Source organism: Pinus tabuliformis, chromosome 3_1, assembly GCF_031772625.1.
Source record: "Pinus tabuliformis cultivar Carrire ecotype Pingquan chromosome 3_1, CPIR1, whole genome shotgun sequence".
Classification (NCBI taxonomy): Eukaryota; Viridiplantae; Streptophyta; class Pinopsida; order Pinales; family Pinaceae; genus Pinus; species Pinus tabuliformis.
The window spans coordinates 674,332,853-674,348,182 of NC_142301.1; positions in this window are offsets into that span (position 1 = coordinate 674,332,853).

Below are 15,330 nucleotides of genomic sequence, written 5' to 3' on the forward strand. Positions count from 1 at the left end.
TGTGGAAAACACATTACTCTAAAGAGTGAGGAGACTATAGCTCCCATGCAATATATATAGTCTCGTCCAAGGAGTAGGTTATAATCCAATGGTCCTTGAATGACCATCACGTTCATTTGAACGGTCTTCCCTTTCAATGTAACAGGTACATTGGGGAGGATCCCTAATGGTCGACTGGTTCCTTTACCAAAACCAGAGAGATTTCTTATCTCAGGCAAAAGCTCCGGCGAACCCAGTGCTTTCCAAGCAATAGAGGAAAGGATACTCACAGATGCCCCTTCATCAATGATAGTTCCAACCATTACCATTCTGTGGATTTGGACTATGATTCTGAATGGTATACTGGCTGGCAACCGGGGTCTGCCTAGTTGGTTCCAATCAAAGGACACAACCAGGTTGCTTGGTGGTGGGACCGAATACACGGCCGGATATGATCCTGACGATGTTCCTTCCTGCGATAAAGGAATGGGTGCATTGCCCTGATGCTCATCAGAATCTGTGTTGATGAAAAGAATCTGGATGGTGTCATCCTTATTCTCTTCAGTGAGGGTGTCATTTGAAGATGAATCTTTAGTGACGGTGTCATTTGAAGATGAAACCTCTGAAGGCGGAACCGGGTCAACTGTCATTTCGACCTTTAGACTTTCGTCTGGTCTGGATTCAGTAGGTTCATTTTCAATGACTGACTCTTCAGCTCACCACTTGAGCGGGCCAGCTGTATTTTCAACCAATGAAAGACTTGGCACGAGTTTTTTGTATTCAGGAGGAAGTCTCAATGGTGAAACCGGGCGATCTTCCAAAACTCTCTTCGCTTCGTCTAAGAAGGGACAACGGTGGATGGCGTGATCGCCTTCACACAGTCTGTAGGGGGATCTTGCTCCCCCTCTTTGTCTTGAACCTTCACTTTCGCTGGTTGACGGTAAGCATTCAACATGGCTATCAGAGGTTGATGCTCCCGAATTGTGCAAACGAGGGGACCAGTCCCTTAGTATCCAGGGAATACAGGGACAATCTCTATGGAAGTGGTCTCCTCTACATATGACACATGGCGATTTAGGCCCGGTCTGTGCTGTGTGTGGATTTTTGTCAGATGTCTTTTGCTTGCCCCCAGTCACCTTAGGCTCCTTCTTCTTCTTCTCCTTCTTCTCCATGGGAGCTTGGCTTTTGCTGGCTCTACCTTGCGAATATGAGGGATTAGAGGAAGAGTTATAGGAAGTAGAAGGCTGGTGGGCAGCTCTAGACTCATCTAACTGTTGACTCGACTGTTCAGGAACCATGGTGTTCTGAACTACATTAGTTGAGAATAGCCAAACTGGCAGGCCAATTGTCAGTCCTGGAAGCGACAATGTGGCCATGTGGGGCGCACCAACTTCTCCCCAAGAGGAGAAAGGACTAGGATTTCCATCATGTGGAATTCCTTGGTTGGGGCGTTCCATGTTCTCAACCTAAAGATCAACGCGGGAATAGGAGGTGATTATGTTCCGTTTAAAATAAATTTTATAACGACGCTTTAGACACAACTTGCTTTTTCACTTTTTAAGAGTCGAGAAAAAGCTAAAGATGACTCTAGTCTCCTTCGATGTTTTAACGAGCCCGAAGTGACAAATGCTCAGATGGACTTTTTCAGTTATAGAGTTTGAAAAAGGCCAAAAGAAACTGCTCTGGAGATCTAGGCAGAGGGTGTGCCAAACTTTTCGCAAAACCACAGAATATTTTTTACGGTACGACTAGTCGACCTTCGTGAATGCTGTGTTCACTGCATTGCAATCAGTAGAGCGGCCGACATGGTTTCTTATGGATAAAGGCTTTGTTCCTATAGGGGTCTCCCAATACATACGCGACGGCACGTGGGAGCACAAGTCCATATTGATACTTATCGCTTCATCGTGGAGGAATCACCCAACCACTCAACGCTAAGATATCACGTTTAACGACGCCGGAACACGTCTCTAGCTTAGACGTCTATGTGTTTGCGTTATGTTTCAATGCATTGTTATGTAAATTCAATTCATTTTGATGTTGATCTTGTTTAGCAGTTTGCCTTTATGGATCACCACGAGATGTATGATAACACTCCTAAATGCAGTCTAAGATGATAAGCAAGTTTTTCAATCTTTCAACTTTGAAAATCTTAACTACTGAGGGAAAAGAAAGACAACATCTTTTCACACAGATCATAGAGAACACACTAATGCACTTTTTCCCAAATCAACATGCAAGCTGTGAAAATGCACATGCACAATGCAGGTATTTCTTTTCTCTTTCTTAATGTTTGTGCGATACAAAAAGAAAGCTGTTGTATAACTTTGAATTCAATTTCAAGTGAAAGCAAACAAGCTTGTCCAAAATCAAAAGAAACCTTAAGATTTACTTGTTTCGACACTAGAAATAAATAAATTCAAACCATATGATGAAAGCAAAAGCTCAATCAGCTATGAACAGTAAACAAACTAACTCTTAAGATCAAAACGACACTTTATCACAGATCTAGATCTAAGAGGCCACAGCAAGACTAGTTCACTTTCGTTATGGGAAACTGCAAATGGCATAAGAAATACAAAAAGAACAACTACAGTTTCTTTATACAACCGAGGCGGAATAGTGGCAAGGAAAGTTGGTTTCAGATAGGTACATTGACTGGTAACAGGCTGCAAAAACAAGGGTGAAAACAGGGCAAGAAACAGCAGGAAACCCCAGTAGCACAAGGCAAGACTGGTTCAGCACAGGTAGTACACTGTCAGTCTGACCTTCAGTGCAGGTAGCCCCTTCGGGAACTGCGCTGAAATGCAGACAACCTTCACACAACCTGCACTGAAGAACGAAACTTTCGTTTCTCTTGGTTTCCGGGTCACAGATTGCTAAAAAATTCACAGTTTTTGGCCAAATCAGAAGCTATCAGTCAAGTACACACTAAGGGATGAAAAGGAGGATGAAAAGCTATCACTAAGAGCTTATTAGAGTCCTTGTGGATCAGCTCTTCAAATCATAAACATGCCCAGAAACTGAGCTAGAGTAGCTGCCCTCTACTTTGCATTTGAAAGATCCAAATGCAGTTCGATTCGGTACTCCCTGTGTTTATGAAATGAATAGCAAAAACACAAACAACCAACAAGATACGATCCCCAGCGGAGTCACCAATTTGTTGTTGGGAAAAGTATCCAATACGGAATGACCCTATCCCACTCTAAGGGTGATAGTACCTCACCAACAATCAAAGCAAAGCTATTCGAGATTACTTCTTTATGATATGTAAGAGAGAGGAGAAAGAGATCCACTAACCGTTATCTTCCTCTAATGATTGATCCAATCTTCCCTCTTTGCTGCTTTCTCCCAACTCCTTGCTCTTTTACTGGCCCAGCTGCACCAAGATCCTGCAAAATGACAAGAGAGGGAAACTACAAGAAGCATACATTCATAATCGATTCAAGGATTAGAATAAATCAAATATACAAGTATCAATACGCCATTGAGACACATGCATATAGAAGAACCTCAAATGCTTTATTAATGGAAGAAGTAAAGTTTGGGAAGTGATACAACCATAAAAGGCCCAATCCATCATCACCTCCCAACAGAAAGAAATCTCCTCTTCACCTCCTTCAAGCAAATCACCCAATAGTTCTATACTCAAACCAACAGCACTTCCTTACATTCACCAGATTCCAGCCTCCTTAGACCTCATGAGAGAGCTCTATATATAGGAGATTTGGAGAAAGGATGAGTCAGCTTGAGCTTGGCATGGAGCTAACTAGTGTCCTCTCCCACTTCAGTTATTCTTCAGTTCTTGAGTCCACTTGGAGTTTCTTGATTCCACTTGGAGATCTAGATCCTCTTACTCATCACAAGGCGAATTCCCTGATCCAAGTGTCATTTTGGAAGCTTCCTGGGCATTTGACACCTTGAGGAATGACTGTGCCACTTGGCCAATCTCGCCCAGCGCAGGTAGCCTTCATTAAAGTTGACATTCAACGCAGGTACAGAGTGGAGCAGTTGACATTCAGCGCAGATGCTCAGTGGAGCAGTTGACATGATCCAGAATTAGCTTGTTTTTGAGTGTTTTCAGGTGGAGAACTGATATTTAGTGCTGTGGTTTGCTGACCTTGTTCCTCTAGGGTAGGAACAACATGTTTAGGGACTTTGGATCCCTTAGATTATTGACATTTCATGCTTCATGCTGTAAGGCACAAAAATGTCTATAACAAAAAGGCAAAGGATAGACTCCCCAGAGGTAGAAGACATCACTGAAGAATTCCTTGACAGCTCAAGGAAAAATAGGGAGGGCAGCCATCACACAGGGACAAGCTCCTTTCAGCAGGAGAAAGGATTGCAACTTGGTTTGGAGTTGTCTTCCTCCTCCCAGCAGAGCAAGAATCCCAAGAGCACTAAGGCTTCTTTCAAACAAATAAAAGCTCAGAATGATCTACTGAGGGCTGAGGTCTACAAGCAATTTATAGATGCAACACCAGCCCAGCAAGAAAGGCTAATGTCTGTGTATGACATTAAAGAGGAAAAAATAATCCTCAGTCACTTTAAGCCTACAATACCGCAGCCTAAGTTAGCTGCAGATTTTGTGAAGACAAGGGTGGAGGTCATGGCCAAAGACATCCATCCCATGGACCAAATAGAACTCCACAAGCAAGCTGGAGAAATGGTTTATGCAACCTTGGTGGAGAGGGAAACCATGGCCCATGAGCTAAAAGAATCCCTAAAAAACACCAACACATGGTTGGATTTTGAGAGAATGTCCTCCTTGGCCAAAGACAATAGAATAAAGTCTCTTGAGGACATCATCATTGATCTAGGACATGATCCTAGTGATCCAAAGGGTGTGAAGGCCCTTATGAAGAAGAAAGATGATGACCTGAATGCATTAAAGAAGAGGTTGAAGCTGCAACCCACAGAGCACCCTCAAACCGCAGAGCTTCAAAAGCAAAAACAGGTTGATAACCAATTAGACCTCATAATGCAGCTAGACCAGAGGATCATGGATTTGGAGAAAGAGCTGGAAGGAGCATTACAAGATAAACAGGGAGAATCCACTTCCCAAGCTCCTCCAACTACTTCAACAACAGCAACAACTTCAGGGGCAGCAGTGGCCCCCACAACAGAAGCAGCAGGAACAACAGCAGCTCCAAATGCCAGCACAAGTGTAGAAGAATTGACTAAGGCCATCAAGGAAATGGAGCTCCAGGCCAATGAAATAAAGAAGGACAAGGAAAAATTGGCAGAACTGGATGCCAAATATGACAAGTCAAAGGTAACTGTAGCAGAGTAGGGCAGAGAAATAAAGGCCCTAAAAGACAAGATCAAGGCCTTAGAGAAGGAACTGAATCTAGAGACTGCCATGGCCGACATAAAGAGGATTCTATGGGCCAAAATTGGCCATTCCATCAATCAACAATGGAGGTCAATCAAAACAATACATGAACAGATGGACTTAATGGGCCAAGCACAAGCAGAAATCCATAAAGCCAAGACAACACTGGGAGACAAGCCAGAACATGCCAACAGGATGATAGATTTCCTGAACAGGCAAGAAAAGGAGGAACTGGCATCCATAGGCATTGCCAACAGAACCGAGGCTATCCTCACTGCTAAGAAGGTACTAACTCTTAGGAACTATGTACAAACTGTGGAGAGGAAGTGCTATGAGATAGAAGCTGAGGTGGAGGAATATAAAGTCAAGATGGAAGTGCTGCAATCAAAGGGACTGCCCAGCCTCCTAAGTGGTGCAGGAAGACTGATCTCTCGAGATCAATTTGCCAACAGAATGGCAACCATTATTGAAAATCAGATTATTGCATCTGGTAGTACATCTGAGCAAACAGGGCCCCCCACAGGACAGAGCTTGTATGAAAAACTTGAAGGCCTGTTCTTCATTGAAAATGAGGTAAATCATCTGTTTGAAACTCCACCTAACTTTTATAGGTATACAGAGGCAGATGAGACCTTGATTAAAATTCGGAGACATCAAATGCCTAAGGAGGATTGGTGGCAAGCGATGCTTCAGATTTTGCCACAGTAGCCTCAGTTGTTCGGCCACTGCCAGCTCCAGGTCACTACAAGACAAACAGCATGACAAAGTCAGAAATAAAGGCAGTTGAAAGGGTGACTCAGCATAAGGACAATGACAGCTAGCCTAAAGGATAAGCAAATGCACATATTTGGACAGCTTAGCTTCAGCCGACTTCGACACCCACCAAGTCATCAATTTCTGACTATTTTTGACAGCTAAAGCAATAAAAAGTTACTACAGCTTTTACTTTCTCAGCTACCAAGCTCCAGGAGTTGGCATAACATTTATGAGCCATTAACTCCTTTTCTTGATATTTTTACATGTAAATTTTGTATAAATACTCCCCTTAGTAACGCATAAGGGGTTGGTGATTTTTGACTCCAAGGAGAATCTATTGTATACTTTCAGTTTTATCTAATACAGAGGGCTGGACTAGCTCAGTGATTTCCTGAAGTATTTGATGTCTGGATGATGCTAGATGTGCTAATGCAGAATTCCTGTGTTGCCTGATGAAATAACAAGTTTTTCTCAATCTCTGTTTCTTGTCTTCTTGTGTTTATCAAACCATACTTATGTTGTACTAAGCTAGCAGTGAAGAAAAAGAATAGTACAGGATTTGTTTTATTACACCTTGTGCTCAATTTTTACTGCCGTGAATGTTAGTTTCCAGAATTAACGATATACATGAATTCTTAGCTGCTCATGTGTCTATTAATTCTATATGTGTCAATGTTAACTAGAAATTCTTCATTGCTTCTAGATTGATATTCCTAACGTATTTTCTTTAGCAGTTTTCTGTGAGATTCTTAATTGCCTTACATAAACTGGGTACACCCACCTAATAACTATTGTGAACGTTTTTCCTCAGACACAAATCTGGCTCTGCAGCATCACTAAGGTATCACACAGTATCAGACAAGCTAAAGGACCACTGACCCCATGCCCAATGGATTAAGACATGCTAGTAAGTACCTATATATATTAACTAGAATCATCACCAAACTCATTTCAAAAACAAAACCTTGAACATCATAGCTAGCCTAAAATACTATCAAAACAGAGCTAAACTTTAAAGAGAGAGCCCTCTCTGATTACAGCTTGGCTAGAGGCTGCAATCTATAGACTGGTTAGCGGTTACCCCGGCCGTATTCCCTTGGGAGTCATAGGGAACAACCTGGGTGTTAACATAAATGGTGACTCCACTAGGGAACCTGAGCATATTGTTTTTCAACTGTTGTCTGCCAAGACAGTGGTTTTAAAAGCTTGAGCAGTCCCTTAAAATAGTCTTAAAAAATATCTTAAAAATACCAAAAAGAAGTTCAGAAGCTGGCTCCTAAAAGGGAAACCAGGCACACTAGGTCAAACCCTGACCCAAATCCACCAACAGTTTTTGAAAATCCAAATACAATTCCCAAAATAATTAGGAAACAGTAAAGGTAGGAAAATCCTAGTGACTTGAGTCCTGAGACAGTTCACCCTGAACTAGTTCCAACTCCTATCAAGGTTCTGTTTCGGTCAACTCCTGTCTCCCCCAGTTCACCATCTACATCTCAAAGCCCTCCTTTCACATCTTCACCCACTGCACAAATCCCCTTGACCAACACTCTAGGTGCTGGTACACCTGTTACCCCTGTGGTACACATCATTCCTTTTATCCCAGTTGCTCCTGTAAATCCCCCAAACCTTGTGAATATGGCGAACAGATATGCACCCTTGCAGTTACTAGCTAATGCTACAGCTCTACCCCAAGACTACCAAACTAAAATCTCATATTTTGACTCCACTGGTCCTTTTACAACTATTCAGCATGCCAAAAGGATGCAAGACCATTTTGAGACCTATGAAATAGATGATGACAATGTGAGAATGAGGATGTTTGTTCAAAGTCTGACTGGGGATGTAAGAACTTGGTTCAGATCCCTGAATGCAAATTCCATCACAACTCCTAATGAGCTGTATCAAGCCTTTACTAACAGATGGGAGAAAAAGAAAGATCCTCTGCACATACTTGGCGAATATGACACTATCAAAAGAGGTCGCCAAGAGTCTGTTTTGGAGTATTGTGCAAGATTCAACAATGTATATAACGCAATCCCACAAAATTTAAGACCTCCCCCTGATTTGGCCTTATACAAATTTCCTGATGGTTTTGATCCTGATATGGCCTACCAGCTGAAGGAGAGAGCTCCTGAAACCCTTGCAGATGCCCAAAAGGTTGTTGTCACAGTGGAAGCTAACTTGATTACCAAAAGAAATAGAGCAAGGTTGGAAAAGAGAACCACCTTCAAAGAAGAACCCTCAGCTTTTGATAAAAAAATGGATGCAATACTCACTGGTATGAAGAGATTGGGAGATAGAGTGGAATCAGTTGAGAGAAAGTCGTCATGGGAAGCACCACAAAACAACCCTCCTAGGAATCCAAATTTTAGGAGAACTCAAAATCCAAACGTTGGCAAGGCCAATTCTGACCCAGACATAAGACCCCCTTTCCAAGAGAATTATGCTGAGACTTCCACAGCAAGTGAACCCAATGAAGATCCCCACATTAATCTAACGGGTTTGGATGGTGAATGTCAAGTCTTTTTAACACAAGAAGATCATGAGAATGATGAAATCAAGCTCTTCCAAACCAAATCAAGTGAGTCAGTTGACTTTAAGAAAGGCTATGACACAGCTGTTTATGAAGTCCATAAACAATACAAGCTAAGGAGTAGAACTGTAAATGTAACTCAGCCTGAAAAGACAAAGGACAGCTAGCAGCCCAAAAGAGCCATTGTCACAGAACCAAGTAACAAAACTGGTCGAAATATAGATGAGGTAACCATTGAGGAAATAGCTGAAACCTTTTCCTCAAAACAACAGCCAGTAGATCCCTCACCCTTGAAGCCCAACCTAAGTAACACCTCTCAAGAAGTGAGTAAGAAGGACAAGCTTCCAGATCAAGATAAGAAACAAGAGGAGGACCTGGTTAACAAGGAAAAGGCTGCCACTCACAACACCAAGATCCAATCTGATAGACCCTTTGACATAGAAGCTGAAATTGGAAAATTGAAGGTAGCTATTCCCCTCTCAGAACTAGCCAAGCATGACATTTTTAAACAACAAATTAAGAAGTCCCTTCAACTTGCTAACAACAAAGATGATGTCAATGTGCTGGATGATACCCCAGAATTACTGTTCGGTCCAGAAGTGGATGGAAAAACAGTAGTCACAGGGATCTTACCTTTTTATGTCAGCTTACATGTTCATGACAAGATATTACACAATGCCATGTTTGACTCAGGCGCCTCTCACAACCTCATGCCAAAAGCAGTCATGGAAAGACTTAATCTAGATATTACAAGGCCATATAAGGACCTATTCTCCTTTGACTCCAGCCAAGTCAAATGCTTAGGTCTAATAAAAGATCTATGTGTGTCCCTTGTTCAGTACCCAAATAAGACAATTCTAATGGATGTGGTAGTTGCTGATATCCCACCCAAGTATGGGATGCTGTTATCAAGGTCATGGGGGGCTAAACTTCAAGGTTCCCTACAAATGGACATGTCATACGCCACCATCTCTGTTTTTGGGCAACCAAAGAGACTATACAGAGAAACACTAATGAAATACATGGTCAGCAGTGAAGAAAAACCTCAAAATTTTCCCATATATGTTGTTCATTCTGATATAGACTCATATATTCTTTTCAATGATAATACAGGTCTTACAAATACTGATGTTGAAACCAAAACACTTGAGCAAGACCAGGATATTGATGAACAAACTACTACACAAGAAATAATGGTTAAACCATCACTAAACAAAACTGCTGTTCTAGAGATCAAGCAAATTCAATCAAGTGGTCAGACTGTCCTAGAAGACAAACCAGGTGAAAAACCAGAACTTCAACTTATGATCCCAGATCACAGGGAACTTATTAAATCTCCCCTAGAAAAAGAAAACCTATGGTTTCTTGAATTTGATGGGTCAGTCAACAAATTAGGGGCAGGAGCTGGAGTTTGGATACATAATAAACAACACAGTCATGCAAAGGGCCGAGCCTACAGACTAAATTTCAGATGCACCAATAACATGGCAGAATATGAAGCTCTTTTACTAGGCCTTAAACTAGTAAAGTCCCTACAAGCCATAAAAGTGTCAATTCTAGGGGACTCAGACCTAGTTATCCAACAAGTAAAGGGAAATTTTGTCACCAATGACAAAAGACTCAGATCTTATATATCTGCTGCTGCTGAAATACTACAGTCCTTCATTGAATTCCAAATTACCAAAATTCCTAGAACCCATAACCTGCATGCCCATAGCTTGGCCACATTTGCAAGTACCTGCAAGCTACCTTTTGAGCCCCACCACTGCTTTTCAGCCGAGATAAAATACAGACCATCTATCCCAAACAATGTCGAGGATTGGCAAGTGTTTGATGATGATACTCAAATAAACAATTTCTTAACTTTACAGCAAGAATTTTCAGGACTAAACATTGACACTGAAAGAGCAAGTCAATCACAAATACCTGAAAGAGAAATTCAATCACAAATACAGAGTAGACAGAATAACAAAGCAATATCACCCAAAACAGCTAACCAAATACTAAATCCTACAATTTTCAACAAAGATAACATACAAGAAATTGAACAAATCAGTTATGAGGAGACAGCCGAAGATGAGGCTGAAGTGATACAATTGAAGGACAATTTTCTTCCAATAGGCTTAGCTCCTTTAGAAGACATTTTCAACTCCAATGATGTTCCCAAAAAACCAAAAGTGCAGCCCCTCAACACTACCATAGAAGAATGTAACATTGGGACTGCTGAACAACCAAAAATAATAAAATTGTCTGCTTCCTTGCCTCCTGACCAAAAGCCTAAATACATTGACCTCTTTAAAGAGTTCCAGGATGTCTTTGCATGGACTTATGAGGATTTAAAATCCTATGACACCTCTGTAATTCAACACACTATCCCTCTCAAGCCAGATCAAAAACCCTTCAAACAAAAATTGAGGAGAATCAATCCTATGCTTCTCCCAGCAATGGAACAAGAGGTACAGAAAATGTTCAAGGCAGGCATCATAGCACCAATCATATTCTCTGAGTGGATTTCAAACTTAGTCCCTACAAGAAAGAAAACCGGTGAAATAAGGCTATGTGTTGACCTAAGGAACTTGAATCAAGTATCCTTGAAAGACAATTACCCCTTACCCAAGATGGATCACATCTTGCAGAGAGTAGTGGGGGCCTCAAGAATTTCTCTACTTGATGGATTCTCAGGTTTCAACCAGATCTTAGTTCATCCTGATGATCAGGACAAAACAGCTTTTACAACCCCATGGGGAACCTTCAAATATGGGAAAATTCCTTTTGGATTGAAGAATGCAGGGGCAACATTTCAAAGAGCAATGGATATTGCTTTTGCCAAAGAGATTCATGACTTCCTTGTCACTTATTTGGATGACCTCACACCTTTCTCAAAATCAGACCAAGAACATTTGAAACATTTGAGACAGATCTTCCTAACATGTAGGAAATATGGAATTTCCTTAAATCCTAAGAAATCCCTGTTTGGTTTAGAGGAAGGTAAACTATTGGGCCACATCATTTCTAAAGATGGCATTAGGATTGATCCAGATAGAATCTAGGCCATCTTACAAATGCCTCACCCAAGAAATATAAAGGAATTACAAGCCTTTTTGGGTAAAATCAACTTCCTGAGGAGATTTATCCCAAATCTGGACGAATTGAGCAGGTTACTGAATAACATGTTAAAAAAGGATTCAAAAGTAAAATGGACGACAGAGGCAAGTCAAGCCTTTGAAGGAATAAAATTGGCCCTCACCCAAACTCCAGTCCTAACAAATCCACAATTTGATAGGGAATTTATCATATTTTCCTTTGCTTCCCAGCACACAATTGCTGCTGTCTTATTATAGAAAGATGACCAAGGAAATGAGAAGCCCATTGCTTTCTTTAGTAAAGCTCTTAGAGATGCACCCCTGAAATACCAGATTATGGAAAAGCAAGCATATGCCTTGGTCAAAGAAATTAAAGACTTTAGGATTTAAATCCTTTATTCCCATGTTATAGCTTATGTGCCAAGTCCAATTGTCAAAGACATACTCACTCAAGAGAACTTAGAGGGCAGAAGGGGAAAATGGATTGCAAATATTCTAGAATTTGACATTGAAATAAAACCTACAAAACTGATAAAAGGACAAGGTTTGGCTAAATTAATGTCTGAAACAAATTTCCAAGTCTTGGACATCAACCAACTGGACAGTGAACCGGAGCTGGCGACTCCAAAGATAAATGTAGCCTTTGAACAATCCCATTGGTATTCTGATATATGTTATGTATTACAAAACCTGTGTGCTCCACCAGGATTGTCCAGAACTAAGTGTAGGTTCCTAAAAATGAAAGCTTCTAAATTCTGTGTTATAAATGGAAATTTACTTTGGAAAAACCATGAAGGGATATTGTCAAACTGCTTAATTGAGAATGAAACTAACAATATCATAAAAGAATTTCATGCATGTGACTGTGGTGGACACTTGTACTGGAAGTCCACTGTGGATAAAATACTGAGGGCTGGTTACAACTGGCCCACCATGTTCTCTGATGTCAAGAAATTCACCACCTCATGTCATAAATGTCAAGTGTTTGAGGGAAAGAGACAGTTACTGCCACTTCCCTTGAGGCCTATTGCAACAGAGAGACCTTTTCAACAATGGGGCTTGGATTTCATTGGGGAAATTCATCCCTCATCTTCAGGACAACATAGATGGATTTTGATAGCTACGGACTACTTTACTAAATGGATTGAAGCTATTCCATGCAGACAAGAAAATGATTCCACTATCATTCAGTTTTTTGAGACCAATATCCTTTCTAGATTTGGCTATCCTGATAAAATAATAATAGACAATGCTGCTGCTTTCAGATCTAAGAAGATGGTAAATTTCTGCCACAAGTTTCACATTACCTTGGGCCATTCTACTTCATACTATCCCCAAGGAAATGGCCTTGCTGAATCATCAAATAAAAGCCTGGTAAACATCATAAAGAAAGTGCTAGAAGAAAACAAAAAGAATTGGCATAAGAAGCTTGTGAATGCCTTATGGGCAGATAGACTAACAACCAAGAGATCAATTGGGACCAACCCATATGAGTTAGTCTATGGATTAGAAGCTAAATTCCCTTCATCACTAGGGATTCCTGTCATGAAACTTCTTCAAGAAAGTCAAGCTGAACCAAATGATATGCAGAGAAGGATAAATCAAATAATATGTTTGCAGCAAACTAGAGATCAAGTGTACAGCAGAGTTCAAGTTTTACAAGAAAAGCTAAAGAAAGCTTTTGACAGAAGAACTAAGGCAGAAGACTTTAATGTTGGAGACAAAGTCCTCAAGTGGGACTCAAGAAGAGAGGATAAGGGAAAACATGGAAAATTCGATTCCCTTTGGACAGGACCATTTGCTGTTCAAGAAGTGCAAGGAAACAATACTTATTTCCTCAAAAGTCTTGATGAAACTGATTTGAATGAAGGTCCTATAAGTGGCAGGATGTTGAAGCACTATTTTGACTACTATCCATGAAGGCAGTTGTGTTTCCATTGTACATATCCAGGTGTATATATTGCTGTCTTTAAAAATATGTAAAAATGCAGTTTCTCAAGTGTTATAAGGTATCAGCAAAAGGAAAATAAGTTCAGACATTTACCATGATGGGAAGAGCACAATTTTGGCATTTCAAAGCAGCATACTTCAAGTTTTGGTAAAAGCAGTCAAGGGCCAAGGCATTATGACCTGCTGTTCTTGGTCTTTCAAATGGAAAAACCATCTCCATGTGGAGCCACTGTTAGCCACCTATACCAATAGGTTTCATATTTCATGATTGACAAAGAAAGGTCCAAATATGCTCTGCTTTGGTGATGCAAAGATCCCATATTTCCAAGAGAAAACAATGTGTGTACATAGCTTAAGGTTGACTAAATTTTGATGGATGGTCCAACAGCCTAATTTGGACCATGCCATGTTTCAATTTTTTGTGGTAGAATAGAGAAAGAAGTCTGTCCAAACTGTTCAATCTTGGCAGACCAGTAGCTTAGGTAGAGAATTAAGGTTCCCAACTGCTTAATCTGGGACCTTGGAAGCAATAAGGGTAGTTCTAGATAGAAAATCAAAAGAAAAAGCCAAGAGAAAAGAAAAGGCAAATAAGGGTCTGCAAGTCTAAGTGCACCCTCCAAGAAGAAACAAAAAAAATGCTAGGCAAGTACATGGGTAGGCAGATGGGGTTGCAGAAATGTCATTCCTTACAATTTAAAATGTGCTAACTTATTCACAAAGGAGCATCAATGGATTGAGAAGCTCTTCTTCTCCATCAGGTGGCAGCAAAGCAAAGGAGCATGTCTAACATTCCATTTTCCCTTTTCCCATTCATAACTAACATCCCTTCATCAGTTGTGTTCATGAGAGAATTTGAGGTTTTATGCTGGTGCTTATTCCTTTAAAAGCCACATTTCTTGTCTAAAATTCTTTTCATTTTGATCTACTCCCTAAAACTAAGTGGTTTTCAAATAAACTTAGTGATTTCACTCCTCATTCACCTCTTTCATCCATATTAACCCTTAACTTTATTATCTAAATCCCCTATGTCCCCCTTTCCCTACTATTATAACACCATGGTGTATAAATCCCCAGCATTGTATAAATATCCTCCCTTTAGCACTATAGCTAAATAAGTTTGTTAAGGGAGACATTAGTCCACCAGGGACTGTGGTCAACCCTGTCATGGGATTGCTCTGACCTCAAGTTGGAGTAATAGCCTCCCCCTAAGCCATCACCTCACCTCTGTTCAATAAATTCCACAAGAACCCCTTCCCTCTGCTTAAAACCCATTTTTTAACCTTTTTTCCCCCCTTGGATTAACCCTTGCCCCGAAAAACCCACAAAAAGCACTAAACCTAAAGTTCTCCACCCAAATATTAAATCAAATATTTTAATATGCTGGCGGGTCCCTCCCCAACATGCACGATCTGTCGGAAGGCCCGCCAGCCGTCCATCATCTGCCACCCCCGATCCAACGATGGGCGGGCATTTTCAGTTTTGGATCTGCCGACCTTTAGTGTCCGGGGAACGGTGGTTTTCCGCCCCGTACAAGGGACGTGTGGCAGGTGGCGAGGTTGTTCGGAGCCCCCCTCCCCGATACCACCTTTGCCCAAAGGTGGTGCGGGGAAACCGCTTACCACCATCCCCATTACCGCCTTCCCTCCTACGTCACCTACACGTCATCATGACGTCGAACCATCTCCCACCCC